Below are 27,150 nucleotides of genomic sequence, written 5' to 3' on the forward strand. Positions count from 1 at the left end.
CTCGTAGGCTTGTTGAGAGGGTTAAATGAGATATTGCTTAGCACAAAACATGGCCCATAGTAGGCGCTCAGTGAACAGTCAGGGGTTAATATTAACTCTGGCTCAAGCTCGTGCCATGGTTCACCTCAGTACCTCCTGACTTGCCTGTTGGGAAAAGATGCTCCTATGCTCAGACGTAGTTGGAAGACCCGCAGGAAGCTGGTGAGAGACTCAACTCTACTTTAAGCCTCGAAGATACTTTTCTGTCCTCTTTCCAGTTTTCTGCCCAAGAACTCTGGCCAGAGCTGCAGCAGGTGCTGGTGGCTTTCCTGTGGACCTGGCTGGAGGGGAAGCGGTCAGTTGGAGCACGCCCAAGAAGTGTGTGTTCACACCAGCTCTCTCTTGAAAATCATTCTGATCATGGATCCAGAAAAAGTCCTTGCAGGCTTCGTGTGCATGTGCCCAAAACTGCACATACATTTGCATTTCTCCTTATCTACGCACGTCTCCTGCACATCCAGGCAAACCCCAACCCTGGCAGAGAGCATCTCGAACCTGTGACAGTCCAGTCCTACAGTAAAATGTGCTCTTTCTCCATGAGTGAAGCTTGATGTGCCTCAGCCTGGGGATTTATACCAAGCAATAAAATCCACAGAATAGAGAAATGCAAATAGATTGTAGAATATAATATTATCATTGTCAACATAAAAGACTTTTATTTACTGCTCCCCAAAAGAAAATACCCCATAGTGTCATTTGTTTCAGGGAATGCAAAAGAGGTTTCAACAACTAACAGGGCATGTTTCTGAGCAAAATATGCCCCATATATGATGTCGGAACACATATCGTCAGTGGCCGCTTGTGTGTCTGGGTTCTTGCAAACAAGCCCGTGGAATCAAGTCATGGAAGGTCACTTCCCGCCTGCCTCTCTGAGCCACAGGCCGACTACCTCCATCTGTGTACAAACAAACCAAGCAACCTAGACTGAGTGTGAGGGAGTGCTCCTCCAAGGCAGGACACCGTAGATTACGCATCCCAGGAGCAGGTGTCTGAGTGGAGGCCTGCCGGGCCCATGGAAGATGCACGGTGGAGGCAGAGCGCATGCAGGTCTGAACCACCCTGGGCAAAGCGACGTTGGAAGGAGGAGACAGAGCAAGAGTGGAAGGCAGTGACCCCCATCATTCCCTAAGGATAGGTCCTCACAACACCACAGCCCGCAAATGGTCAAGGTCATTCCACCAGCTGTTTTGTTGCACAGGATGTCGATGTCTCATGAGACCAGTGGCAGATGTAGATTCGGTTGACTATGCCTGTCCTTATATTCAGGGTTTGGGTGTCGTGTTAGACCTAATCAAAACTATCATCTTATTTCTGTAGGAGATAGCAGGATCTAAACATATAAGGCTTTAAGCAGCAATAATGACCTGAATGAGATTCTAGGTTAAAATGTTATGTTCTCTTTGGTTCTACCAGTGGCCCTGAGAAATAAACAGGTACAGCCGCTCCTCGGTTTTCGTGGGGTATTGACTACAGAACCCCTGTGGATATCAAACTCCCGAGGTGCCCAGGTTCCTTCTATAAAAATGGTGTAGTGTTTCCTGTAGCCCAGACAATACTCCTGTGCGCTTCACATCATCTCTACCTTAGTTGCAATGCCCAATACAGTGTGAACACCGAGTAAATGGTTGTTACATCGTTTATGGAATAACGACAAGGAAAAGAAGTCTGTGGGAACTCAGTGCAGGAGTCATTTTTGTTTCAAACCCTTTCAATGCACAGATGCAGAACCTGTAGGCTTTGGACTATTTCTTGTAGCTAATTTACAGATGGGAAAACAAAGGCTTGGGAGAAGGGCTGTGCACCATCCACAGCCAGCCAGATTGCAGGAGGGAGTGGGAATGCATGTGGGTCCCTCTGGCTGCAGAGGCCCCGTTTCCCGACCTGGGCATACCCCAGGGAGGCCCCGCTGTGGCTGCGTCCCTCAGTCCTCACGGGTCCTTTTGTTCCCACCTTGCAGAAGAGGCAACCAGTGCCAGCGAGCAGCAGAGCATTTGCCAGTCACGCAGACACATGCAGCCTGGCTGGATCCCCAGCCCCTGGATTCCCAGTGCACTGGGGCCTGGGAGAGCGCAACGAGACGCCCTGAGCAGTTCGCTGCACCCCACACTGTTCCCTCTTGGTGGCTAGATTGCGAGTCTCAGCAACCAGATGGAGGACCTCATTTTGCATCCACAAACCCCTGTTTTTCCCCTTGCAGCTCTTTTGGACAGGGGAGATGGCCCTGAGAGGAGCTGTGGGAGAAGCCTCCGTGGGAGACCGGAAGGGTCAAGATAATTGCTGTGCTTCAAGGAGGAAGAGAGGAAACGCCACCCAGGCGAGGAAGTTGGGTTCTCTGCTCCCCAGGACGACCCACCCAGTCCAGAAGCCCCTTCAACTCCCACTGTATACTGTCACTTTGCCTTCTCTGGGCCTCACCATCCTAGAGGGAGCCCAGGGTGCTGGGTGCAACTGTGGAGGCAACAGACATTGGCAATCAGTGAAGTTGGTGACAACTGCATCACAGGCTAGGCATGCAGAGGGAGTAACAGAGGCCCATGCCCTGGCCTCTGGGGCTAGAATCAGGCCAATGCGCTTCCAGGCCGTGCAAGGAAACAATGGGCACCATTGTGTGCAGAGCCCAGGGAAGGAAGCTGAGAGCTGACTGCAGGAATGGAGCTGGCCCTGGAAGACCTTGGGGCCACAGTCCAGGCGGGAGGACACGGAGCCCTGGAGAGTCGTGCACATCAGAGTTTCCGTGATGACACAAAGGTCACAGGATCCCCAGACTCTAATTTCAGTCAACAATGTATCACAGCCACCTGGAAGCAGCCTTCGCCACACCCAGCACACCCAAGACTGCCATTTGTTTGACCAACAGAGAAAAGATGATTCCAAAACACACGTGGTGGAAAGAGCCCCGGGGAGGGTGTGCTGTCCGGTTTCTCCTGCAGACCGAGCTCCCCTTGGGGGACTGGGTACGTCTCACAGGACGGCACCTGCTGCAAGGGCTTGGCCACTGGAGTGTGCAGCCACAGAGCACACAGTTTCCTTGCGAGCATTCTTCATGAAAAGGGTGCCGGGGCGGAAAAGGAGGTTCGCATCAGCTTTGAATTTATGCTGTTGATGACTCTACCGTGATCATGTAAGATGACATCTCCAGCTCAGGCGATTCACAGCATTGGGGGCCAAAGGACGTGACCTATGAAGCTTCTTCATGTGGTTCAGGAAAACAAGAGTGTGTGTGTGTGCGTGCGTGCACGTGCGTGCATGTGTGCACATGGAGAGAGAGAGAGGGAATCGGGCAAAAATGTTAGGCAGTAAATTAAGCTAAAGGGCATACTACTTCCCTGTAAGTTTGAATTCATTTCCAAATACAAACTTAAAGAAGAGGAAGAGACAGAATGGCCAGATGCCGTGCAGTGAGCGCCTGATGCTCCCCGAGCCCTGCTGCAGAGATGGGTTTGCCCCTTTCCCGTGCCCTCCTCGGAAAGTCCCGTTACTGACGCATCCCTCCCGCTCGCGCATCCAGTGTTCACACGCGGACGCCCTCGACAACGCTCCACCCTTCTGCTCTCCGGGGCACTGAGCCTGAATGGCTCTCCCTCGGTGCCCGCTGAGAGCCCGGTGCTCGCTGGATCTGCTGCATGACAGGGAGTGAAGGGTGTGTGGAGCCGCAACGGGGCCGAGGTCAGAGGTGTCGGGAGACAGGAAGAGAGGCGCAGACCCTACCAACCACCTTCACCCTCAAGGCGCGACCCGGCGCCCACCCGGCTGAGGGGCGGGCGCTCCATCTTCTTCCCGTCCTCGTTTCCTCTGAAAGGGAAAACTCAGCCTTAAAAAAAGTGACTGGCAAGTGGGCTCCGCGGATGACTGGGTCCACTGTCGCCCAGTGCTTCTCTTTTGTGTTAACCTTGCTAGTTGTAGAAAAACAAAAGGAAACATGAAGAATACCCTTATGTCTCTAGAGTAATAAAGCATACGGAGAAGAGCTAACATTAAGGAAAATATTTTTCCCTGTAAAGAAGCAGACTGAAAATTTGCAATCTTGCTCATTTATCAAGGACATGGAATAAAGTGAGTAACCATTTTGTGTAAATAAATGAACAAAAATTATCGCTAAGGCAAAGCTGCAGCGAGGCGGCACTGCATTCTTTCAGCACTTGTAGCAATAAATAACTAAGAGTTATGGGAAGACAATGCGGATGCTTTAGGAGCTATAAAAATGCTCATACTCTATTTTAAAAGATTTATTTATTATTTGAAAGGCAGAGTTAGAGAGAGAGAGAGCGAGCGAGCTTCCATAGCTGGTTCACTCCCCAAGTGGTCATAATGGTCATGGCTGGACCAGGCTGAGGCCAGGATCCAGGAGCTTTATCCAGGTCTCCCACGTGAGTGCAGGGGCCCAAGCACTCGGGCCATCTTCTGCTGCTTTTTCCAGGTGCATTAGCAGGGAACTGGATCGGAAGTGGGGCAGCCGGGACTTGAACCAGCGCCTATATGGGACACCAGTGTTGCAGGTGGCAGCTTAACCTGCTGCGCTACAGCACCGGCCCCATTTTCATACCCTTTAGTATGGTAGTAATATTTATCAGAATTAACACAACTGATAAATCTGAAAAAAAAACAAATTATTAAATACATAAAATTACACATTACTGTTATTTGTAGTATTTTTTAAAACTCTGAGAAATAATTTAACTGTCTGAAAATAAGAACAAGTCAAGTAAAATGTGGTATAGACAGCTGATGGATAACAATGATGAAGAGTACGCTTGCTATGGATTGAATTGTGTGCAAAATCCACGTGTCAAAGCCCTACCCCAGATGTGGCTGTATTTGGAGTAAGGAAGCAATGGAAGTCCATGTGGCCTTAGTGGTGGAGCCCTGATCCCATGGCATCAGCGTCCTTTGAGGAACAACCTTGGGGAGGACCCAGTGAAAAGGCAGGCCACTGCACCGCTCACCGGAGACCAGCCGGGCCAGCCTTGTGTGCTCACTCTTCCCAGGAGGTCCATTTCTGTTGTTTAGGGCACCCTGCTTTATGTGGTATGCTGCAACAGTAAGAAATGGGAATTCCTACTGCAAGGCTGGTCCAGGTTTCCTGACCTGCAATCCCGTGCTCTCTCCACAGGGTCGTCGGTACAGAGACGGAATGCCTCACCAGTGATAAGAACATGGATATTCCCCGTCGGTTTCTGAGTGTTGTGGAGTGTTAGGTGGCAGGCAGCGTGGTAAGCACTGTGTGTAAGCTGTCTCACCTGTGGGTCCCCAGCGCCCGTAGAGGTAGCGACTGTTACTATTATTATTTTAGAAGCACTGAAACCTGAACACAGAGAGGGAGCTAATTGGCCCCAAGTCACTGGGCAAAGAGACAACGAAGCCCAGGTTTAATTGGAATTTGTCTGAGTCCAACCCCCAAACCCTTCAATTCTGTAAACACACGGTATTCGAAGTGAGTGAGCAGTTCGCTTTCCTAGTAGAAGAATAACGTTAGTACCACCTGCCACACCAGCCTGGTTCTCCCTCAGATGCCCGCCTGATCCCCCAGTCTCTATGCCATGTCCCCAGTGCCACGCCCGGTGCTACAACAATCATTTTTATTTTCTAGAGAAATCTCTTGAGCAAGGCACCGGTAACCACAGTGTGTCTGGGGACATTAGTTGGCTTTGGAAATCATACGCTATGCACTAGGCTGCTCCAGCCATTGCAGCCAGCTGGGGAATGAACCAGTGGATTTGGATCGTACTATATGTCTTCTTTCCCTGAAAATGTCTCGTTTTGTCTCATGTTTGAGCAAATAATCTCCTCTATGTACAATATATCCCTCTAGCTTGTTCTTGTCAAACTCTTTTCTGCTCTTTATGTCCCAACCTGGATATCACTTCCTCCAGGAAGTCCTTCCTGATCCTAAGCTGGAAGAGGTAGCCCTGCTACGGGCTCTCCAGGCACCAAGGTGATGCCCTTGTTAGGATCCTCCTCAACCCCTTTGTAAAGGGCCAGCTCTCCTCCTTGGCAGACACTTTTCAGTCCCATGCATCCTATGAAGCAGGGGCTGTGTCTTATCCACCACTTCCTGTCCCGCGCCCACTGCAGAACGATGCCTTGGGGAACACTGCTTTTGTGGATGAGCAAAGGAAGGGGTTCCAAAGAGTGATCCTCAGGTCCACGTTGGGGGACGAGGGCTTTGAGTTAAGCTCATGATCGCGCAAGGTGAAATGCACTCTAGAAAACCACCCGGTTGCAAATCCCAGACCTGCAACCCTCGAGCCTGAAGCAAGTGACCCAACCTCTCTGTGCCTCCGCCGCCCCTGCTCCCGGGTGGATCAAGCCAGCTGGATACTTGCAGTTCTCAGCCCTGTTCCCGACCACGGTGGGCACTGGGTAAGTGATGAATAGGACTTGTTATGTGGTCATCATGAAGATCACGATTTGAGTCATATTTAAGAGTAAAACAATCAAGTGTAGCTGTCCGGCCGGCGGCTGCCATGGAAACCTGGCTACACACCTGAAGTGTAACTGCATCTTCTGCCAGATAGTGGATGCGTTGCCGCCTCTGGGGGTCCTCAAGTACAGTCTCTCTCTACAAACAAGGTTTCTCGTTCCTTTGTCAAGATTAAACCTGGTTAGGGAAAAACAGCACACACCATTTCAAATGCCTGCTCCCCTGGCCCCCTGAGAGATCAGACAGGTGTGTTCTGCTACATCTGGCCGGGAACCTTGAATCAGGAGAGGTAATTCTGCAGTCCTGAAAATGTTCTTTTGCAAGTGTGTTCACCTGCAGAAGAGGCTGGAACACGGGCGTGGCATAGTTGGTTGGGCTGCTTGCAATGCCGGCGTCCTATACTGGAGTGCGGGTTCAAGTCTTAGAGTGGCTACTCTGCTTTTGGTCCAGCTTCTTTGCTAATGCTCCCTCTTTAGAACCAGCTCCCTGCCAATGCGCCCGGGAAGGGCAGTGGAACATAGTCCAAATATTTGGGTCCCTGCACCCATGTGGGAGATGTGGCTGCTGACTTCAGCTGGCCCAGCCCTGGCTTTTGGGGCCACATAGGGAGTGATCCAGCAGATGGAACCCCCCCTACCCCTCTGTCAACTCTGCCTTTCAAATAAATAGGCAGGCGCCGTGGCTCACTTGCTCACTTGGTTAATCCTCTGCCTGTGGCACCGGCATCCAATATGGGTGCCGGGTTCTAGTCCCGGTTGCTTCTCTTCTAGCCCAGCTCTCTGCTGTGGCCTGGGAGGGCAGTGGAGGATGGCTCAAGTGCTTGGGCCCCTGCACCCGCATGGGAGACCAGGGGGAAGCACCTGGCTCCTGGCTTCAGAATGGTGCAGCGCCAGCCGTAAAGGCCATTTGGGGAATGAGCCAACGGAAGGAAGACCTTTCTCTCTGTCTCTCTCTTTCTCACTGTCTATAACTCTACATGTCAAATTAAATAAATAAATAAAATAAGAAAAAATAAGAGAAGGAGAAGGAAGGGGAGGGCTTCCCCAGCTGCATTTGGTCCTGTACGTGAACAGTGCCAGTGGAGATGCCCCGGAAGGAGACCCGGCCCAGTGGAGTGGTCAGGCCAGTACACAACTGGTGACAGCGGCCTCACAATTTACAAATTGTGCTACCTATTCGGGACATGCTCAAGCTGACTTACCTCAAACGGTAGAGTTAGAAACATACCAGGGGATTCCAATTCAATCCCATCAAGGTGGCATTGTACCAATGCCATCTCACTAGTCCCAGTGATCAATTTCTGTTCACAATTGATCATAATGATAGGACTAAGAACCAAAGGGATCACATAAACAAAAATAGTGTCTGCAAATACTAGCTGATAGAATAAAAAAGGTAGAGAATGATCCAACATGGGAAGTGAGATACACAGCAGACCCATAGAATGGCAGATGTCCTAAACAGCACTCTGGCCTCAGAATCAGCCCTTAAGGCATGCGGATCCGGCTTAAAAGCCCATGAGACTATTTCAGGCATGGAAAGCCAAGACACTCTGGGGGAAAAAAAAAACCTAAATGAAAGATCTCTGCGAGTGAGATCCCAGTGGAAAGAATGGGTCATCAAAGAAGGAGGTACATTTCTCTGAAGGGAGGAGAGAACTTCCACTTTGACCATGGCCTTGTCTAAATATGATCAGAGTCAGTGAACTCAGGGGGCTTCCATAGCCTTGGCAGCTCATGACAAGAGCCTAGGGTGATTACTGAGGCCATAAACAAGAGTGTCAATTTGTTAAGTCAACAACAGGAGTCAATGTGCACTTACTCCTCATGTAGGATCTTTGTCCTTAGTGTGCTGTACATTGAGATTTAATGCTATAACTAGTACTCAAACAGTATTTTTCACTTTATGTTTCTGTGTGGCAGCAAACTGTTGAAATCTTTACTTAATGTATGCTAAACTGATCTTCTGTATATAAAGAGAATTGAAAATGAATCTTGATGTGAATGGAAGGGGAGAGGGAGTGGGAAAGGGGAGGGTTGCAGGTGGGAGGGACGTTATGGGGGGGAAGCCATTGTAATCCATAAGCTGTACTTTGGAAATTTATATTCATTAAATAAAAGTTTGAAAGCAAAAAAAAAAATTTTGTGCTACCTTAGGCAAGTTCTTTTACCCTTCTATGCCTCAGTTTCTTTATTTGTGAAACTGGGCCAACAGTAATGTCTGCTTCAGAAGGTTTCATAAGAAGATGAAATGAGTATTTTTAGAAATGCATAGAAGGATACCTCACACTGTTAAGTAAAATAAATATTAGGACTTTGAGGCCAACTCAAACAAAAGAGAAAATTATAGATTGTAACTTCAGAGCCTGGGGGACCATGGATGTGTATATTTATTTCTGCACTTTTGTTTCAAAGGCAGGAGGGCAGAAAGAATATTCTTTATGTTCTGCCTGTGTAGTGGCAATTCCTATGGGGGAGAAATCGATGCGAATTTGATAAGCAGTTTGCAACCCTCTCTGGTGAATCCCTAAGATTGATTCCACTAAGATCCTTCACTTTCAAATCCTCTATAAAGAAAACAAAGTAAACACAGGCTTTTCTCTAAAGTAGGAGCTGAAATTTCATTATTTCCAGCAATAAGAATGCTTTTTTAAATAGGTAGACCAATTACCTTTGAGTCGAAAATATTTTATAAGGGGTTGTTCACATATAAACTATGATGGTGGTTCTTAGACTAATAGCCAGCAAGAGATACCACACCTTCACATGGTGCTTTCAAGATCTCAAAATGTATTTGCATATATATGTTTTTAAGAAATGTATTTACCTGAATGTCGGGGTTACAGAGGCAGACAGACAGACAGACAGACACACACACACAGAGTGATCTTCCATCCCCTGTTTTCACTCCCTAAGTGGCCACAACAGCCAGGGCCGAGCCAGGCCAAATCCAGGAGCCAGGAACTCAGAACTCTTTCTGGGTCTCCCAAACACCTGGGTCATCTTCTGCTGCGTTTCCCAGGCCATTAGTAGGGAGTCGGATCAGAAGTGGAGCAGCCACTTCAAGAACTGGTGCCCATGTGGGATGCCCATGTGGGATGCCAGCATTGCAGGCGGTGGCTTTACTTGCTACGCCACCGCTCCAGCCCCTGTTTGCACATCTTAGCTGCCTTTTCCATAGGCTCCATTCCTCACGTAGTACAGGCTAAGGAGCATGTGGCTCAGAGTAGGTGGCTTATCCCACTGTGTAGGAGCAGAGAGTTCATGTCTTTGGGCCTCATTTTCTCTATCTATAAGTTGAGGGTAACACTCTGTATCTTGTGGTACATTGCAAGCATTGAGTGAGTTAACCACATAAAGCCCTAGGAGGGTGACTGTATTATTGTGTGCCTCACGGTATAGGTTTCTGAAGGTTATATTATGATAAAGTCAAGTTCAACAAGAGTGTCCTGGAAATGTCCCAGCTCCAGGCATTATTTATTTATTTATTTTTTGATGGCCAGAGTGGACAGTGAGAGAGAGAGACAGAGAGAAAGGTCCTCCTTTGCCGTTGGTTCACCCTCCAATGGCCACCGGGGCCAGCACGCTGCGGCCGGCGCACCGCACTGATCCGATGGCAGGAGCCAGGTACTTATCCTGGTCTCCCATGGGGTACAGGGCCCAAGCACTTGGGCCATCCTCCACTGCACTTCCCTGGCCACAGCAGAGAGCTGGCCTGGAAGAGGGGCAACCGGGACAGAATCCGGCTCCCCGACCGGGACTAGAACCCGGTGTGCTGGCGCCGGAAGGCGGAGGATTAGCCTAGTGAGCCGCGGTGCCGGCCTCCAGGCATTATTTTAAGTAGGATTCCTACATTAAGGAATGATTACTAAATTCCCGCATATGATGATGGTAATAGAATTCTCTCTTTAAAAGGGATCCTTCCAGGGGCTGGCACTATGGCGCAGCGGGTTAATGCCCTGGCCTGAAGCACCGGCATCCCATATGGGTGCCAGTTCGAGACCCAGCTGCTCCACTTCTGATCCAGCTCTCTGCTGTGGCCTGGGAAAGCAGTGGAGGATGGTCCAAGTCCTTGGGCCCCTGCACCCATGTGGGAGACCTGAGGGAAGCTACTGACTCCTGGCTTTGGATCGGCACAGCTCCGGCTGTTGCGGCCAATTGGGGAATGAACCAGCGGATGGAAGACCTCTCTCTCTCTCTCTTCTCTCTGTGTAACTCTGAATTTCAAATAAATAAATAAATCTTTTAAAAAAGAGAGAGATCTTTCCAGATTTCAGCCTCTAAATGCCATTACCCACTAAAAAGTGCCAGGTATCTAAGGAAAAATGGCTTATCCCATGTCTAGGGCAGGAAGTGTGCACTCTCGTCACAGCAGATGGTGAGGGACTCATCCAGGACCTGCAGGGCTGTGACCAAGGACTCAAAGGCAACCTGCAAATGTTCCCACCAGGAAAATGGGATGATTTGAGAATCGGTAAAGACAACTGAAAAGCGTTGGGAGACATTGAGGTGTTCAAATCCAAGAGTTTATAAATGGTATTAAAAATGGTCACTTTTGGAAGACCCTAGGGAGCCAGATCATTTGTTTCAAAACAGTTATTAAAGGGATCTTTTTTTAATTTTTTTGACAGGCAGAGTGGACGGTGAGAGAGAGACAGACAGAGAGAAAGGTCTTCCTTTGCCGTTGGTTCACCCTCCAATGGCCGCCACGGCTGGCGTGCTGTGGCCGGCACACCGCACTGATCCGAAGGCAGGAGCCAGGTACTTCTCCTGGTCTCCCATGCGGGTGCAGGGCCCAAGCACTTGGGCCATCCTCCACTGAACTCCCGGGCCACAGCAGAGAGCTGGCCTGGAAGAGGGGCAACCGGGACAGAATCTGGCGCCCCGACCGGGACTAGAACCCGGTGTGCCAGCGCTGCAAGGCAGAGGATTAGCCTATTGAGCTGCGGCGCTGGCATAAAGGAATCTTTAAGCCTTTATCCTGCTCTTCCTGTATTGAACTGTCCCCCTGCACAATCAAATAAACAGGAGATGTAAGCGAGGATTCCTTGTAATAAACGCAGAGGGAAGGGTAGACCATTGTCATTTTGTACACCTCTGATGGATTAATGGATCCAGTCAATAACCTTCAAATCCACTCACGTCACCTAAAGGAGACAGCTTGTGCCCTTGTCATAACCCATGAAGCCTTGAACATATCCAATAAGCTACAGGATGAGTGGCCTCCCAATGACCTTTAAATCATTATAATGTCATTATAATAAAGTGACCATGGGGACACTCCTACTTCCATCATGCACCTGACACCATGACACTTCTAATAGTTCTAGAAAGGGGAATGGAAATGGGCAGCAATCAAGTCCTGCCCCCAAACACTGCCCCCTTTTGAATATTCAATTAAGCTCCACCCCAGCCATCACACACACACACACACTCACACACACACACACACACATGCCCTGCTTATGGATAAGGGACGGTGTAACCTTGTGGAGGTATATTTCCCTTTGGGGTTTTCTGTTGGGATCTTTTGCTGTTGGGCTGTTTGTTCATCCTTCTCTCTCTCGATCACATGCTGTCTTACTGGCCTGACTTCTTTCTTGAGTGTGCATGTTTGCTTTGCTCTGAATAAATCCTGTTCTCCTGTACACTTTTATCCTTCCACTTCGAATTCATTCACATGTGGAAAGAAGAGCTGGCCGGTGCCGCAGCTCACTAGGCTAATCCTCTGCCTTGCGGCGCCAGCACACCGGGTTCTAGTCCCGGTTGGGGCGCCAGATTCTGTCCCGGTTGCCCCTCTTCCAGGCCAGCCCTCTGCTGTGGCCAGGGAAGTGCAGTGGAGGATGGCCCAGGTGCTTGGGCCCTGTACCCCATGGGAGACCAGGATAAGTACCTGGCTCCTGCCATCGGATCAGCCCGGTGCACTGGCCGCAGCGCGCTGGCCCCGGTGGCCATTGGAGGGTGAACCAATGGCAAAGGAAGACCTTTCTCTCTGTCTCTCTTTCTCACTGTCTGTTCTGCCTGTCCAAAAAAAAAAAAAAAAAAAAAAAGAGCTGGGAATAAGGCGGGCGGGAGCCCCCTGCCCACAGCAGCCACAGGGCCTGCGCATTTTCTCCTTGTGAGGTTGTTATGATGAGAAGCTGACGAATACAGACAAGAAGAATTAAGTCAACCAAGGAGAGCACGAACCTTATCTGGAGTCAGATTGAAACAATTTTTTTTTCATGACAGGAGAATTTGACTCTTGACTGGATGTTTGACAGTAAGGAAATGAATGGTAGTATTTTAGGTATAGAACTGGTATGGGGATTAGTTGATTTTTATTGAGGTGAAATTCACATAACAAAATGAGCCATTTTAAGGTGAACAGTGTTTTGTTTTATTCACAAGGTCATGCAACAACCGCCCCTATCGAATTTCAAGCACTTTCCTCACCCCAGGAAGAAGCCCCACACCGGGTACACAGTTTGTCCCCATTTCTCCTCACCACACTCCTGACACTCAGTCTCCATCCTTTCTCTGTGGACTTACTGCTGTGGGTACTGCATACAAGCGGATCATACAATCCATGGTCTTTGTGCCTGGCTTCTGGCTTCTTTTACATAAGTGTACCCATGTTGTAATGACTCAGCACTTTCTCTTTATGACTGAGCAATATTTCCTTGTGTGTATAAGCATGTTTTGTTCACCCATTAGATTTCTGATGGATGACGACATCACACCAAGTTTAACAGGTGTGAACAGTGCTGTCAGGAACTTGTGTGTGCATGCACTTGTTTAACTTGCTTTCAGTTGTCTCGGAGGGACACAAGGTCACACATGTAGCACAAGAAGCTATTAAGGGGGGAGACACCAGCAACCTGCTTGTAAAGGACATTCCACCTATGTCTGAGGGGCCCACAGAGCGCCTCATCCCCGCCCCACTGTCCAGCCTCAAGCTGTGAGAATCCTTTATATATTCAGGACACTAGATCCGTATCAGATACAGGGTTTGCAAATATCTTCTCCATTCTTTATATTTTATTTTTACTTTTTTAATAACACCCTTTGCTGTGAAAAAGTTTTAAATGTATTTATCAGTTTATTTTTTCTTTTAAATTCATGCTTTTGGTGTCACATCAAATAATCCATTGCCAAGTCCAAAGTCATAGAGAGTTAACCCTATGTTTCTTTTAAGAATATTATAGCATTAGGTCTTGCATTTGGATCATTGATGCATCTTTTTTTTTTTTTTTTGACAGGCAGAGTTAGTGAGAGAGAGAGAGACAGAGACAGAGAGAAAGGTCTTCCTTTTTCCGTTGGTTCACTCCCCAAGGGGCCGGTATGGCTGGCACGTTGTGGCCGGTACGCTGCGCCAATACGAAGCCAGGAGCCAGGTGCTTCCTCCTGGTCTCCCAAGCGGATGCAGGGCCCAAGGACCTGGGCCATCCTCCACTGCCCTCCCGGGCCACAGCAGAGAGCTGGACTGGAAGAGGAGCAACCGGGACAGAATCTGGCGCCCCAACCGGGACTAGAACCCGGGGTACCGGTGCCGCAGGCGGAGGATTAGCCAAGTGAGCTGCGGCGCCGGCCCCATTGATGCATCTTGAGTTTGTGTGTGTGTGTGTGTTATGCGAGGTGAGTGTCCAGCTTCATTCAGTCCAGAAACCTGGAAGCAGAGAGGGCAGGAGTGCAAACTCCCACTGCAGGCCCCTCTCCAACACCCCCACCCCCTGCCCCCAGCAGGCTGCTGCTACTGCTAGCTTATTCAGGGGCCTGTGCAAGTGTTTCACAAACAGAAAAATACACAGGCCTGCAGCCACTTCCTCCCTCTCCACCTCCCCCAGGATGGTGTAATGGGAGAGGCACAGCTCAAACCCAAGGTAGAGAGCCCCTTGAGCTTCTCAGGTATAGGGGGTCTATTTCTCTGCCGATCTCCCTATTCTCACTTAGCCATCAACAGATCCCTTTTAGGTTGATGATGAAGGGAGAGGGGGCAGGACCAAAGGTAGCCAAAGACAAAGAACCCTACTATCCAGGGTTCAAACGTGTTCAGAACCCATACAACTATTGCCAGGAGAAGCTTAGCGTTTCTCTAACTGCTCAAAGAAATCAGTTCTCAAATGTTGGGGCCAGCAGGCTGCTCTTTATTAAGTCAATAGCGCCCCCTGCTGACCCTTGTTTGACAGCTTCTTACCAGAGCTGCACCCGGAGCCTGCAGAGGTTTTATTTACGCTCCCACTCTGTACCTCCAGAGAGAAGTGCAGCTGAACTACTATGCAATGTCTTTGTGTTGATTCTAATGAACTTGGTGCTAAGGATTTCAGGATACCCTATTATACATATAATCAGCATTATCAACTAGCAAACACTTCTTAGGAGCCTGGTGTTGTGCTAATTGCTTATATGCATTATCTTATTCAACTATCTCAACAATAAAGATCGTAACCCCATGTTATGTATTAAGAAACTGAAAAGAATCACTTGGTACCACCGTTTTTATTGACTAATTCAATGATAATGTTTTAATCGTTGCTTCTTCATCCACTCTGCACATTTAATTTCGTGCTTCTCCCCTGCAGAGAGTTTGCAAACTGGCACACTTTGAGAAGCACTGCTTTAGAGCCCCAGGGGGCCACCGCACCTGCGTCTGGGAGGAGAAGTGCCATTCAGACCAGGGACAGAGGAAGGCACAGGCAGGGAGACTGCGGAGGGGCAGGGCTGAGCTGAGCGAAGCAAGCTGGTGTGTTTGGGAATGGCAGATTGAGAGCCAGGTGGGCTGGAGCCGGGAGAGGGAGGGAACTAGACTGTGATTAAATCAGCCCGAGCACAGACAGGCAGTAGCTGAAGGCCTTTGGCCAGAAGGCCTGACCCGGCAGAGCAAGTAACTGACCCAGTCATGGTGTTTTAGAAATATTCATTTTATCACCTTGAGTGTGTTCGGAGCATCTCAAGGGTAAAAATAAATGCCTAAGTATAGCAGGCATTTATCTAGGCCCATACCCAAGGCCTGAATACAGATGGTTTCCATGACACATTCACAAATCAGGAAGCTGAGGCCTAGGGCCTTGATGTGAGGCATCCAATGTCACCTGCAGGCTCTTGAGTACAAGATGATGGCTGTGGTCCCGAGAGCCAGTGTGAAACTTCCCCAGGACAAATCCAGACCAGGGAGCCGCAGCTGGGGCTACATAGAAACAAAGCTCAGGAACACGACCGCGCTCATCCTGGGGAGGGGCGTCCTGGATGGCGCTGTTCTGTTGAGGTAGCCTTCAACCTTCTATTCAGTTGCAGCCAATCCTTCCACAGGCCTGGCTGCCACAGTCATGGCTGGGCTGTGAATAGGTCATCCTGATTTTAAGGGAAAATGTTTGAGCATATATAAACCAAGTCCAGGTCTTCTTGGAGCTCACATTCTAAAGGGCAAAAGGCAGTAACACACATGCATGACGGATGAAATGTTTATGGGCTGCAGTAAGTATTGGGAAGGAGCTACATGGGTGGTGAGTCCGTCAGGGTCTTGGCAGGAAGCAGTGCGCATGCTCAGGTTGTGTAATGTATTCAAGGGGCAGTTTGTCGTGGTGTGGGCAAGGTTGGATATGGTGGAAAGTGATGCGGGAGCAACCCCAGGGCTAGAATCAGTGGGGAGCCATTTCCACCCCTTCTGTCCAAAGGGGCAAAGGAGAAAGCAGTTGGCAGAATCTGCAACAAGGGGTCATGGGGGCGCCCTACTCTACAGGTGCAGACTAAGACAAGCAAGGTGACCCAGCAGAGAAGGAGCGGGAGGGACAAACAGGACCAAACACCAAAAATGTTGTTCTTGCCTGGCCCCACGCCTTGTACTTCCCTTGCATTGACTTTCCCCAGATGTGAGGTGTGTCGAAGCCCAGTTGGGAGACCAGCTGGCTAGGCTCACAGTGGAAATGGCTCCAGACTCTGCTGTTGCCCTACATTGAACACACTCTTCAAGTGCAATTGCTTTTGCAGACACTCCTGGGACATGGCCTGAATGAGAAGGGGCTATTTGTATACCAGGTCAGCTTAGAGCTAATGAACTCCATCTGCCTAGTCAAGCTGGAGGGAGGCATTCTCTGCCCTTGAGAGTTGACCTTGGGGAAGCTGTCGAATGTTTCCAGGCCTCACTTCCCTCACTTGTACAAAGGCAACGCTAGGTTGAATGATTTCTAGTGGCAGGCGTTGCTGTGCCGAGGAGGAAGCTCACAGCTCTGTAGCCAACCAGCCCTGAGTTCAAAGACTCTATAGCACAACAGACAGGCTAACCTCGGGCACACCACGCATCTGAGACTCAGCTTCCCCGTCTGCTAATGGGGATAATGTCTACCCAGCCCAATCTTAGCGCTTCATGTATGTAAAATCACCAGCATTTTGTGCAGAGTAGCAAGTCCATACATGACTGTTCCTGTCCTTCAAGGCAATGTAACATAAGGATTGGGAGAGCAGGCTTTGAGATAGCATGAGCTTGAAACCGACTGTTCTGCCACTCCTGGATAAGGCACCTTGGGCAAGTCACGATCTCTGGAAGCTTCTATTTCTTCATCTGTCTTCCCAATAGGGGTTTTGCCAAAATCAAATGAAATAATACAAACAAGACTACTTCAAAAAGTCTATGGGAAAATGCAATTTAAAGAGAATTTCATTTGGTATGAATTATCTTCCTTCAGCTATGATATTTTATATTTGTCCATAGCATGACAAAGAGCTTTCCAGAATGTTCTGTGAGGCTGTTCTCTTAACTTTTCAGCAAAAGTACCTAGGGTTAGTTACATAAGATGTTGCCAGAATTTTCACTATTATGGGATTGACCCATAAGACCTTGCGTTGCCATGGGTGACAGGCATCGAAGGTGGCAGACCACATTCCCAGCAGAGACAGCATTAGAGGCAAGGAGCATACATCTACCTCAGATCTCCAGAAGGCTGCCCATCAAAGGAGGGTTGACTCCAACCCTCAAGGGTCTCATTTTTTTTTTTGCCTTTGATTTTTTTTTAATCCCCCAGTGTGACTTGGTAGGGAGCACAGGAAATCTGAGTGACAAAGAAGGGAGCTGCTAACTTAAATGAATGGTGTTGGCAAAGCCTGTGCCCCCCAAGTGCTCCAAGAGGGATAATGGTGGCTTTGGCTTGGAGGCTGGAGTCAGGATGGTTGTTGATTGTGCTCCAGGGCCAAGCATTGCTATAGCAACAAATGACTTAGCAACAACTGTGATCAGTCTGCTTCTTTCAGAGAGTTTACATAATAGGGATTGCTTGGGTTCTTTCTGGAAGGGATGACAGGAAGACTTTGTTCTCCCTTTAAAGGCATTTGAAGGAGCAATCCTTTTTCACAAACTGTGCAATAGGGAGGAAAAACAGGTGGGAAGGCATGGCACAAACATGTTTGCCGTTAGGTTTTCTAGGTGGACGGCTTGCTACAGGTGAATTTTTTTGGTTTTTCCTCTTCAGGTACTTCTCTGAGTCATCCATGGTGGTTTTGATTTTCTAGCGAGGGGAAAATGCCTTAATAAGTTGACTGTGGCAAGACGTAAGCCTGGGGGCTGGCATTGTGGCGTACTAGGTTAATCCTCCGCCTGCGGCACCAGCATCCCACATGAGTGCTGGTTCAAATCCCAGCTGCTCCTCTTCCAATCCAGCTCTCTGCTGTGGCCTGCAAAAGCAGTAGAAGATGGTCCAAGTCCTTGGGCCCCTGTACCCATGTGGGATACCTGGAAGAAGCTCCTGACTCCTGGCTTCGGATCGGCACAGCTCTGGCCATTGCAGCCATTTGGGGAGTGAACCAGCGGATGGAAAACCTCTCTCTGTCTCTCCCTCTCACTGTCTGTAACTCTACCTCTCAAATAAATAAATAAAATCTTTTTTTTTTTAAAGACATAAGCCTGGACATAGGGAAAGGGTATTTGTGGCCCCAAAGAAGAGTGGGCCTGACATTGGTGGCAGAGGGCCCCCCGAGTTGTACAGCACTGCGGTGCCTGGGGTTTGCTGGCTTGGTGGAAGGGAAAGCCCCTGTGTGATTGTCACATCTGTTTGTATTGTGAATTAGGTCATTCAGAAAGGTCTTTTTGAAGCATTTCTCTAAAATGCTCTTTCCAGTGACAAATATAATTGTTTTTGTGGGGTGGAAACTGAAAGAGCAGAGGAATTTCAGGGAGGAAAACAAAAATCTAAGTACAACATTCAGCGCGTATTTATTGAGCTCCTTCTGTATACTCGGCATTCATTGAAGGTATTCATAGTGATGCAGTAAATCTTTAAGCCACTATGATATACTCTACTTACAAACAACATTCCGTTAAAAAGCCACAGCCTTACACTTGCATCTGAATCCAGGTCTTCAAAGAACCAGCTGAGTCGTGTTAGCCATTTGCTCAGGCTGACAGAAGCAGGAAGCACAGCTGGCATTGGAGCCCACGTGGATGAGTCCCTGTTGCAGAAGCCTGGGGTCCTCGCGTCGAAGGGCCTTGGAGTGGAAGGAGCTGTGACTTTCTGGGGGACGTCGCCTGTCCCACCTGGGTGGTCTGTCTCACCCAGCTGTGGTTCTGGCTGGGCAGTGCTCTGCCCACGGGCCTGAGAGCCTGAGTCTCAGTTTCATCAGATGTAACACGGATTCATGGTGTTTTGCGAGGCTCTAGCCACATAGAGGCCGTGCCTCCATCCCCAGGCACCACATCACCAAGCCCATGTGGGCTCTGCCTCCTAAACATGGAGCTTCCCATCTCTTCTGCCAACATTTTAAAAAAGACACTATCATCTGTTGCGTGGACCACTGCATACACTTTGAACTAGACTTTTTTTTAAAAAAAAGATTTATTCATTTATTTGAAAGTGATACGGGGGGGGGGAGGAATCGTCCATCTGCTGGTTCACTCTCCTGCCTCTCAAGTAAATAAATAAATCTTAAAAAAAAAAAAAAAACAAAACCAGTATGAGCCCATCAACCACCACCATTCCCACCTCCCACTTGCTTCAGACCTGTGGGTCTTCCTGTGGCTTCCCACAGGTGTCAGGAGAGATCCAGTCAGCCCACAGGGTCCTGGCTTGGTCCTGGCCTCCTCCCCTCCCCTGTCTTGCCCTGGGCTTCTTCCCTCTGCTGTGCTTCTCCAGCCTCGCTGACATTCATTTATCCTCTCTGGTCCGCAAAGCTGCCTCCCATCACAGGCCACCTTGAACATGCTCTTTCCGCTGCCTGGAAGGCTCTTCCCGGCTTCTCATCTCAGCCTTGCAGTCCCTTCCTCCGGGAAACCCTCCCAGAAACTGCCTCAGCCGCGTCACCTCCCCGTCGTGACATCCTCCTCCCTGAAAGTGGCTCATTCCAGGGTCACGTGACACGTACCTGTGTGCTATGTGGGTGTCCACCTGTCTGCTCCTGTGGGTTTCTGCTCACCACCATATGCCCCACACCCAGAGCAGTGTCTCACACAGAAGAGACACTCAGCAAAACTGCATGGCACCGCGTGAATAAGTGCATGAGTTTTGGCCAGCTTACAAAAATGAGAGTTCCTTTTCTTTTGCCCAGGGCCTCTTAGAGATCAAAGTTGGAAAAACTTTTTTTTTTTTTTTTTTTTTTTTTTTGCGTTAGTTTAAGCGGTGATTTATCACCATCTCTCAGCTGTGCGATTTCGCCGGTACAAGAGCTGGTCGGCAGAGGGCCCCACAGGAGCAGTGATGGAGTCAGCTCCGGGAAAGAAGCCTGCCGCTGCTGGGCCACTGTGGATCCCGGTGCCACATCTGCCAATCCATCCACAGCTCACTGGGAAGCCTCCCACCACCGGTCTGTATAATGCGGTGGGCACCGGGTGGCCCTGTCCCAGAACCTTTGCATCTGACACTGGAAACAGGAAGCCACAGGGCGGGAGGTCAGAGCTCCGGGCAGATTATTCTCCCACAAGTTCACGGCTTGCTCCTCCAGTCCTCACTTTCACGCTGCAGAATTGTAATCTAGAGCGCGCTCCCTCGGGTGGGGGGGGGGGAGAACCACGCATGAGCGCTGCGGGAAATCAGCTTTCTTTGGGGGCTATTTTTCGCTTGCTAGGCAGTAGTTTTATTTCCATTTTAATTTTCAGAGCATCTGCCCCCCACCCCGCCTCCGCCCCAACCCCTCCCAGCAACAGCCTGTGGTTTGGGATTCATGGCTGTGCTGAGTGTTTATGCACGATGCATGCTTGTAATTGACAAATTTAAATTCTGGTCATATTTCATTTATTACCCAGACCCAGAGAAAAATCCTGGGCGAAAAAAACCTAATTACAGCCCAAGTGCCACAAGGTAATTGCCGTGAAAGAGCTCCAGCAGTGGCAGGGCTGAATATTTCATCCGCCCATAAAACGATTATGCTGACAAGATTCTGAAAAATAATAAAATCTGTTTAATAAAAAAGCAGCAAAATATCAGTGTTTTTACACACAAAGTATTAAAACATCCTTCATTCTGGACAGATCCTAAGTCATTTGATTTTTATTCAAATGATGAGCCACAGCTGAGACAGTAGCCTCAGCAGAGGCTGGAGTTGCGCGTCCTCCTCCCCGACGTGCGGCTCCCGTGGGGTCTGACAACAGCTGTGGGTCTGCTTCTTCTTGCTCTGCTGGAGCTTGGGTCCGTGGCTCAGAATCCAGAAGCCGACGGCACAAAGGGGCAATGGCCTTAGCTGAGACGGCTGTGGTTATGTTGCTGCAGATCCTCCACATTCTCCCGGGCTGCCACGGGGTGTCCTTTCCTCTGAGAGCTTAGGAGCTGAGGTTGCCGGGAGAATCCTGGGGGGGTCCCCGGGGGCAAGGCCTGTCCTGGTTTCTCAGGCTGTCATCCTGTAGCAGGAGCCGATTTCATCCAGCTCCTGAGCGCGGGTAGGTTGGGCACTCACTACGTGCTAGGCACAGGGTAGATGACTGTGAACAAGACCATGCCCTTGAAAGAAGTGCATTGCAGTAAAAGAGACAGGTCAGAAACAAAATCACAAAGACACGATCCATTCTATCAAGTATTGGATGGGAAGAGGAAGGGGCTGGGATGGGGAATGGGGTGATCTTAGAGGATGGCCTGTCTGTGGTCAGGCATCAAGAAAAGCCCACCTGGGAGGCTCAGAAGAAACAACAGCCAGACAATTGCTGGCACCTGCTGGGACTGACAGACGATGTTGGGAAAGGAGCCAGGAGCTGTGTGGCCTCATGGGCCAGGCGCAAGACGTCAGTGCTTTTTCCCTGTACTAAAGGAAACCACGACGGGCTCCAAGCAGAAGGGCCTCATCCTCTGCACATTCTAGAAAGCTCATCCCACCCTCAGAGTGGATCGCAGTGAGCAAGCGTGGCGGTGGGAGACAAGAGAGGGCGTCACTGCAGGCGGCGCAGGCCGGAGGGGCTGCTGTCCTGGAGCAGGGGGATGCGGCGGAGGTACAACGAGAGTTTTGAGTGCAACCACTTATGTACAAAAAATAAGCATTTTTTAAAGTCTCGTAACATCCCGGACCTTAGCATTAGACTTTCCATGATTATGGGCAAGTGAAACTAGAGACATATGAGGGGGTCTTTAAAATAGTCACAGAAAATGCATACTATGAAAAATGTATGCATGGATTGCAAAAAAAAAAAAAAACCCTTGGATGAAAATACGCTTTTTAAAAAAGGATTTATTCTACTTATTTATTCGAAAGGCAGAATGACAGAGAGGGGGAGAAAGCTTCCATCTGCTGTTTCATTCCCCCAAAGCCCACAAGAACCAGGGCTGGGCCAGCTGAAACCAAAAACTCCATCCGGGTCTCCCTCACGGCTGGCAGGGGCCCAAGCACTTGGGCCGTCTTCCTTTGCCTTCCCCGGTGCATGTGTAAGGAGCTGGATCAGAAGTGGGGTAGCTGGGACTCAAACCGGTACTCAGTAAGCGGTGCTTACCCTGCCTACCACCACAGCGCTGGCCCCCTTCATCTTTAATTCCATTTCCTCAGGCTATTTTTAAAGTAGCCTCTTAGAGAATTGGGAGCAGAGATTTATTTTTATTTTTTCTTACAGGCAGAGTGGACAGTGAGAGAGAGCGACAGAGAGAAAGGTCTTCCTTTGCCGTTGGTTCACCCTCCAATGGCCACTGCGGCCAGCGCGCTGCGGCCGGCACACCGCGCTGATCCGATGGCAGGAGCCAGGTACTTCTCCTGGTCTCCCATGGGGTGCAGGGCCCAAACACCTGGGCCATCCTCCACTGCACTCCCTGGCCACAGCAGAGAGCTGGCCTGGAAGAAGGGCAACCGGGACAGAATCCGGTGCCCCGACCGGGACTAGAACCCGGTGTGCCGGCACCGCAAGGAGGAGGATTAGCCTAGTGAGCCGCGGTGCCGGCCAAGATGTTTATTCCTTTCTCTCATGTCGGAGGATGAAGCTGATGTGTTTCTGTCAGTGCCAGGGCAGGCCTTCCATCCTTTCCCCTCTCATTAAGTGGACCTTATTTAAAATTAAAATTATAGAAATGCTTAAGGAAAAGGAACCCCATTGAACTTGGGTACTAGGAAGCAACATAAGTTTCAACAGTCATCACGTGTTTAAGATTGTGGAAGAGTGGGCCTATCAGGTGCCTGCGTCCGCGTTCAACCACCTGGTTCCTGTCTGCAGCTTCTTTCGATGCAGAAACAACCCGGGAGGCAATGATGACAGCTCAAGTAACTGGGTTCCTGCCACCCACGTGAGAGACCTAGACTGAGTTCTTGTCTCCTGGCTTGGCCCCAGCTGGGGACCATTATAAGCATTTGGGGAGTGAACTAGTAGATGGGAACTCGCTGTCTGTGTATCTCTACCTTAAAAAAAAAAAGACTTGTAGAAGACACCCAATGATGCCAAGTCAATGTTGTGCCCAGCCTGGTCCACAGAACACCTAGGACACAATGGAAGGGGATTCAAGATTCAGGGACCTTCACCTTATAAGCGCTAAAGCAGATTCTGTGGGGTGGGCTGCAGAATCTGCATTTACGCCAGCTCTCCGTATAGTTGTGTGCTGTAAAGTTTGAGACACAGCTTTAAAGTGATTGGGGTTGTACCATGTTGAGAAGTGACCTGGAAAGTTGCAAACATAGAGGAAGGGATTGGGGTTCAAGTTACAGCTAGGATAAATAAATCAACACAAAGAAAATCACCCTTAAGTTCCATAATCATAAAGGTTAATAATCATCAACATTTTGAAGCACGTTCTTCCAGACTGGCTTATGCACATTTACGTTTTTTATTCATAACAAATGGTGAGCACACACTTATATCCCATTGTAACTGACTTCATGAACCTTCCATGTCTTTGCACAAAGATGCTCACTCTTCCTTGCATGGGAGTGGGGAACAATGCCCAGAGGAGACAGCATCTGCTCAGGATCTATGCCTTTAATAAGCAGAGGGAATATTGCTGGGGCATGGATGGCTGATGTGATAGAATTGGGAACATATTTTATTAGGGGACAGAGACAGGTATTCTCTGATTGGCAGATCTCTGAAAATGAACACAACTTGGGCCATGAATATGCCTTGCCGACTGAAGACAGCTTCTAAAAAGCCAAGCACAGAGTGTTCAGACCTAAAGGCCCAGCAAGTAATTGACAAGACACAGTGTCATGTTGAGGGCTGCCAGCTTTGGTCCACCTGCTTCCCCAAAGACGGAGCTTCTTGCTTGGGTTACTGGGATGCTGAAGAAGAGGAGCAGCAAGGTCTGGCACGGTAAGTGTCTCTAATTTCTACATTCTCTTGACTTTCATAGTTACTGAGTCTAAACAGCTTCATAGCGGTTGCTTTTCGCAGTTGAAGGGTTTTGGGTAGAGTTGCCAGATTTAGCAAACAAAAGCTACAGGACTCCCAGCTACATTTGAATCTCAGATAAACAATGAATAAATTAGGAGTGTGTGCTGTACAACACTTAGGACATACCTCTACAACAGTATTGAGTTGTTGTTTCCATGAAATTTGGATTTAGCTGAGTATTCTGTATTGTGCCCAGCAACTCTATTTGTATAACTTCCTGTTTCAGAGGGAAATGTTGATACAGAACTGTAATTTCTTAATTAGGAGTGAAAACACTTCCGTCAACCTGGAAGCCCTGTGGATTTGCATTAACATCTTTTTTGTTTGTTTGTTACAGAAGTGTTTCTCCTGGAGATGAAGAAGTCTCTGGCTAATGTAACACCAGCTACTTGAAAAAGACAGTGAGTAGGGATCCAGTCTTCACTTCCGGTCACCCTGGCAGGAGTCTAGGGCTTGCTTGTTGCTTTGTTTGTGTAGCTGGCCATGGAGAAAGCATTGGTTGTTTGGTGACATGGGAATATCTTTGATCCTGTGGATGCTGGTCGTGATCCTCAGATAATGACCCAAGCATGTGCTCATTTACTACCTCCCAAATCTGTGCACACAGCAGGTACACAAGGCCATATTGAGAAGGAAGTGGATTCTGCTGCAAAGGGCGGGTCTCCAGATACAGAGACCAGCATTTTTGAGCAAAGGAGGGAAATGGGAGCCCTGAGGTCCAATGGAAGAAGTGAGATAATTTTCTCAATTTGCTTTCCTGGAAACAAAGACTTTATGTCAAGGATTCGTAATAAAACTAACCGAGGCAGTCACACTCAGCTCCATAAAGTACATAAGCACCTACTTGTTCGACAACAGCTTTCTCTTTATGGGGAATTTACCAGCTTTTTAATCTCCTTTATTTGATTAACATTAGAATCAACAACTGCGAATTATGTTGGGTTCCAGTAAAGTGTTGTATTTGCCAACTTATTAAGGAAGACAGATTTTTTTCTTAAGGGCCTCAACTAAACAAGTCTCAAGCTTAAAAGTAGCAGGCCATGCTTTCAAGTTTTTACTTCCTTTTGAAAAAAATACAGATAGAATCTCTATCAGGAGGAAAAAAACCCTAAGGGGGCAAAAAAAAAAAAAAAAAAAAAAACCCTGCAAGCAGTAGTTATTATTGTTCCAAGACAACTTTATGGAGGCAAATACATTATTGTAAGTTTTTTTTTTTTTTTTGGCATTTTTAATCCCCTTTCTTCCTTCCAATAACACTTATTTAAAAGAAACACAAAGTTGATTTTCTTTGTTAATAGTGACTGGCATAATGATGACCCCTTCCAAGTGACAGTTATTTGAATCTGTTCATAAAAGGTTATCAGCACATGGATGAGAGGCCATTCAGCTGTATCAAGAGTCCCGTGAGTCTGGTAATGAGGATCCTAATCCACATTTTTTTTTTTTGACAGGCAGAGTGGACAGTGAGAGAGAGAGACAGAGAGAAAGGTCTTCCTTTGCCGTTGGTTCACCCTCCAATGGCTGCTGCGGCCAGCGCGCTGCAGCCGGCGCACCGCGCTGATCCAATGGCAGGAGCCAGGAGCCAGGTGCTTTACCTGGTCTCCCATGGGGTGCAGGGCCCAAACACCTGGGCCATCCTCCACTGTACTCCCTGGCCACAGCAGAGGGCTGGCCTGGAAGAGGGGCAACCGGGACAGAATCCGGCGCCCCGACCGGGACTAGAACCCGGTGTGCCGGCGCCGCTAGGCGGAGGATTAGCCTAGTGAGCCGCGGCACCGGCCCTAATCCACATTTTCTACAAATGTCTAACGGACCCTCTGATGGGATCAGTGTGCCTGGGAGAGCAGGGACCTAGCCCCAGCTCCCAGCACCACTGGACCTTCAAGAGTCTCAATCTTTTTATTTTTATTATTATTTTAAATGAGAAGCAGAGAAGGAGAGCACTCACATCTGCTGGTTCTCTCCCCACATTTCCACAATGGTCCTAGACTGGGCCAGGGGCCAAAGCCAGCCATGGAAACTCAGTCCTGCTCTCGCACAGCAGGAGGCAGAAACCCAATCACTTGAGCCATCTCCACTGCTTCCCAGCCAGGATCTGCATTAGGAGGAAGCAGGAGTCAGGAACCTGAACTTAGCATCAAAACCAGGCACTCAGATACGGGACATGAGTGTCTTAATCATTAGGCCTAAATGCCCAGCCCCACATTCTATTACTGTTATGTCTGCCCACCTGTTTTTTTTTTTTTTTTTCAGTCTACCCCTAAACACCTTATTTTCTCCCGCTGTCATCCCTAGGCCGCTTACAACTCACAGGTGGACATGACACAGGACTGAGGTGAAGTTTTCACCTGTCTGCATCCAAGTTAAGTGGGATGTGGGGAGGATACATCCAGGAAGCTTTCTGATAAGCTGTTCTTTTATTGTCAATCAATCGATTGACAGGGAGAGTGGACAGTGAGAGAGAGACAGAGAGAAAGGTCTTCCTTTTCTGTTGGTTCACCCCCCCCCCAATGGCCGCTGCGGCCGGCACACCACGCTGATCCAAAGCCAGGAGCCAGGTGCTTCTTCCTGGTCTCCCATGCAGGTGCAAGGCCCAAGCACTTGGGCCATCCTCCACTGCACTCCCAGGCCACAGCAGAGAGATGGACTGGAAGAGGAGCGACCCAGACAGAATCCGGCGCCTCAACCGGGACTAGAACCCAGGGTGCTGGTGCCGCAGGCAGAGGATTAGCTTATTGAGCCACGGTGCCGGCCCTAAGCTGTTCTTACTCTGAAATGATAGTTTTCCTTTTATTTGCTTCCATCTGTTTTGATGTTAAATTATCCTTGTGTTTCTAAAACAGCAACACTAGTTCTTTGTCTTTGTCTCTCACTGTTAATGTTCTTAATTTCTTTTTAAATATTTAAAGAGCTACAGAGAGAGAGAAGGAGAGGCAGAAAGAGAG

At 48.9% G+C, this 27,150-nt stretch overlaps 2 long non-coding RNA genes across 4 annotated transcripts in view; one reads left to right on the top strand and one right to left on the bottom strand.

The window, feature by feature from the left end:
- Positions 1-24,017, bottom strand: part of LOC103347959 (uncharacterized) — a 26,978-nt gene extending 2,961 nt beyond the window's left edge. Inside the window, exon 1 of one of the 2 annotated variants that reach the window (XR_011389893.1) lies at positions 145-24,017. This is a non-coding gene — a long non-coding RNA (uncharacterized lncRNA). The other variant, XR_001793117.3, reaches the window with a different exon arrangement.
- On the top strand, positions 3,341-25,645 carry LOC127490546 (uncharacterized). 2 transcript variants are annotated; one of them, XR_011389895.1, is made up of 4 exons: positions 3,341-4,092; positions 5,150-5,249; positions 23,897-24,124; positions 24,543-25,645. It is a non-coding gene; the product is annotated as an uncharacterized lncRNA (long non-coding RNA). The 2 variants fall into 2 exon arrangements; XR_011389894.1 differs by having other exon boundaries at positions 23,897-25,645.
- Positions 25,646-27,150: the final 1,505 nt, after the last annotated feature.

This window comes from Oryctolagus cuniculus, chromosome 6, assembly GCF_964237555.1.
Source record: "Oryctolagus cuniculus chromosome 6, mOryCun1.1, whole genome shotgun sequence".
In the NCBI taxonomy this organism is placed as follows: Eukaryota; Metazoa; Chordata; class Mammalia; order Lagomorpha; family Leporidae; genus Oryctolagus; species Oryctolagus cuniculus.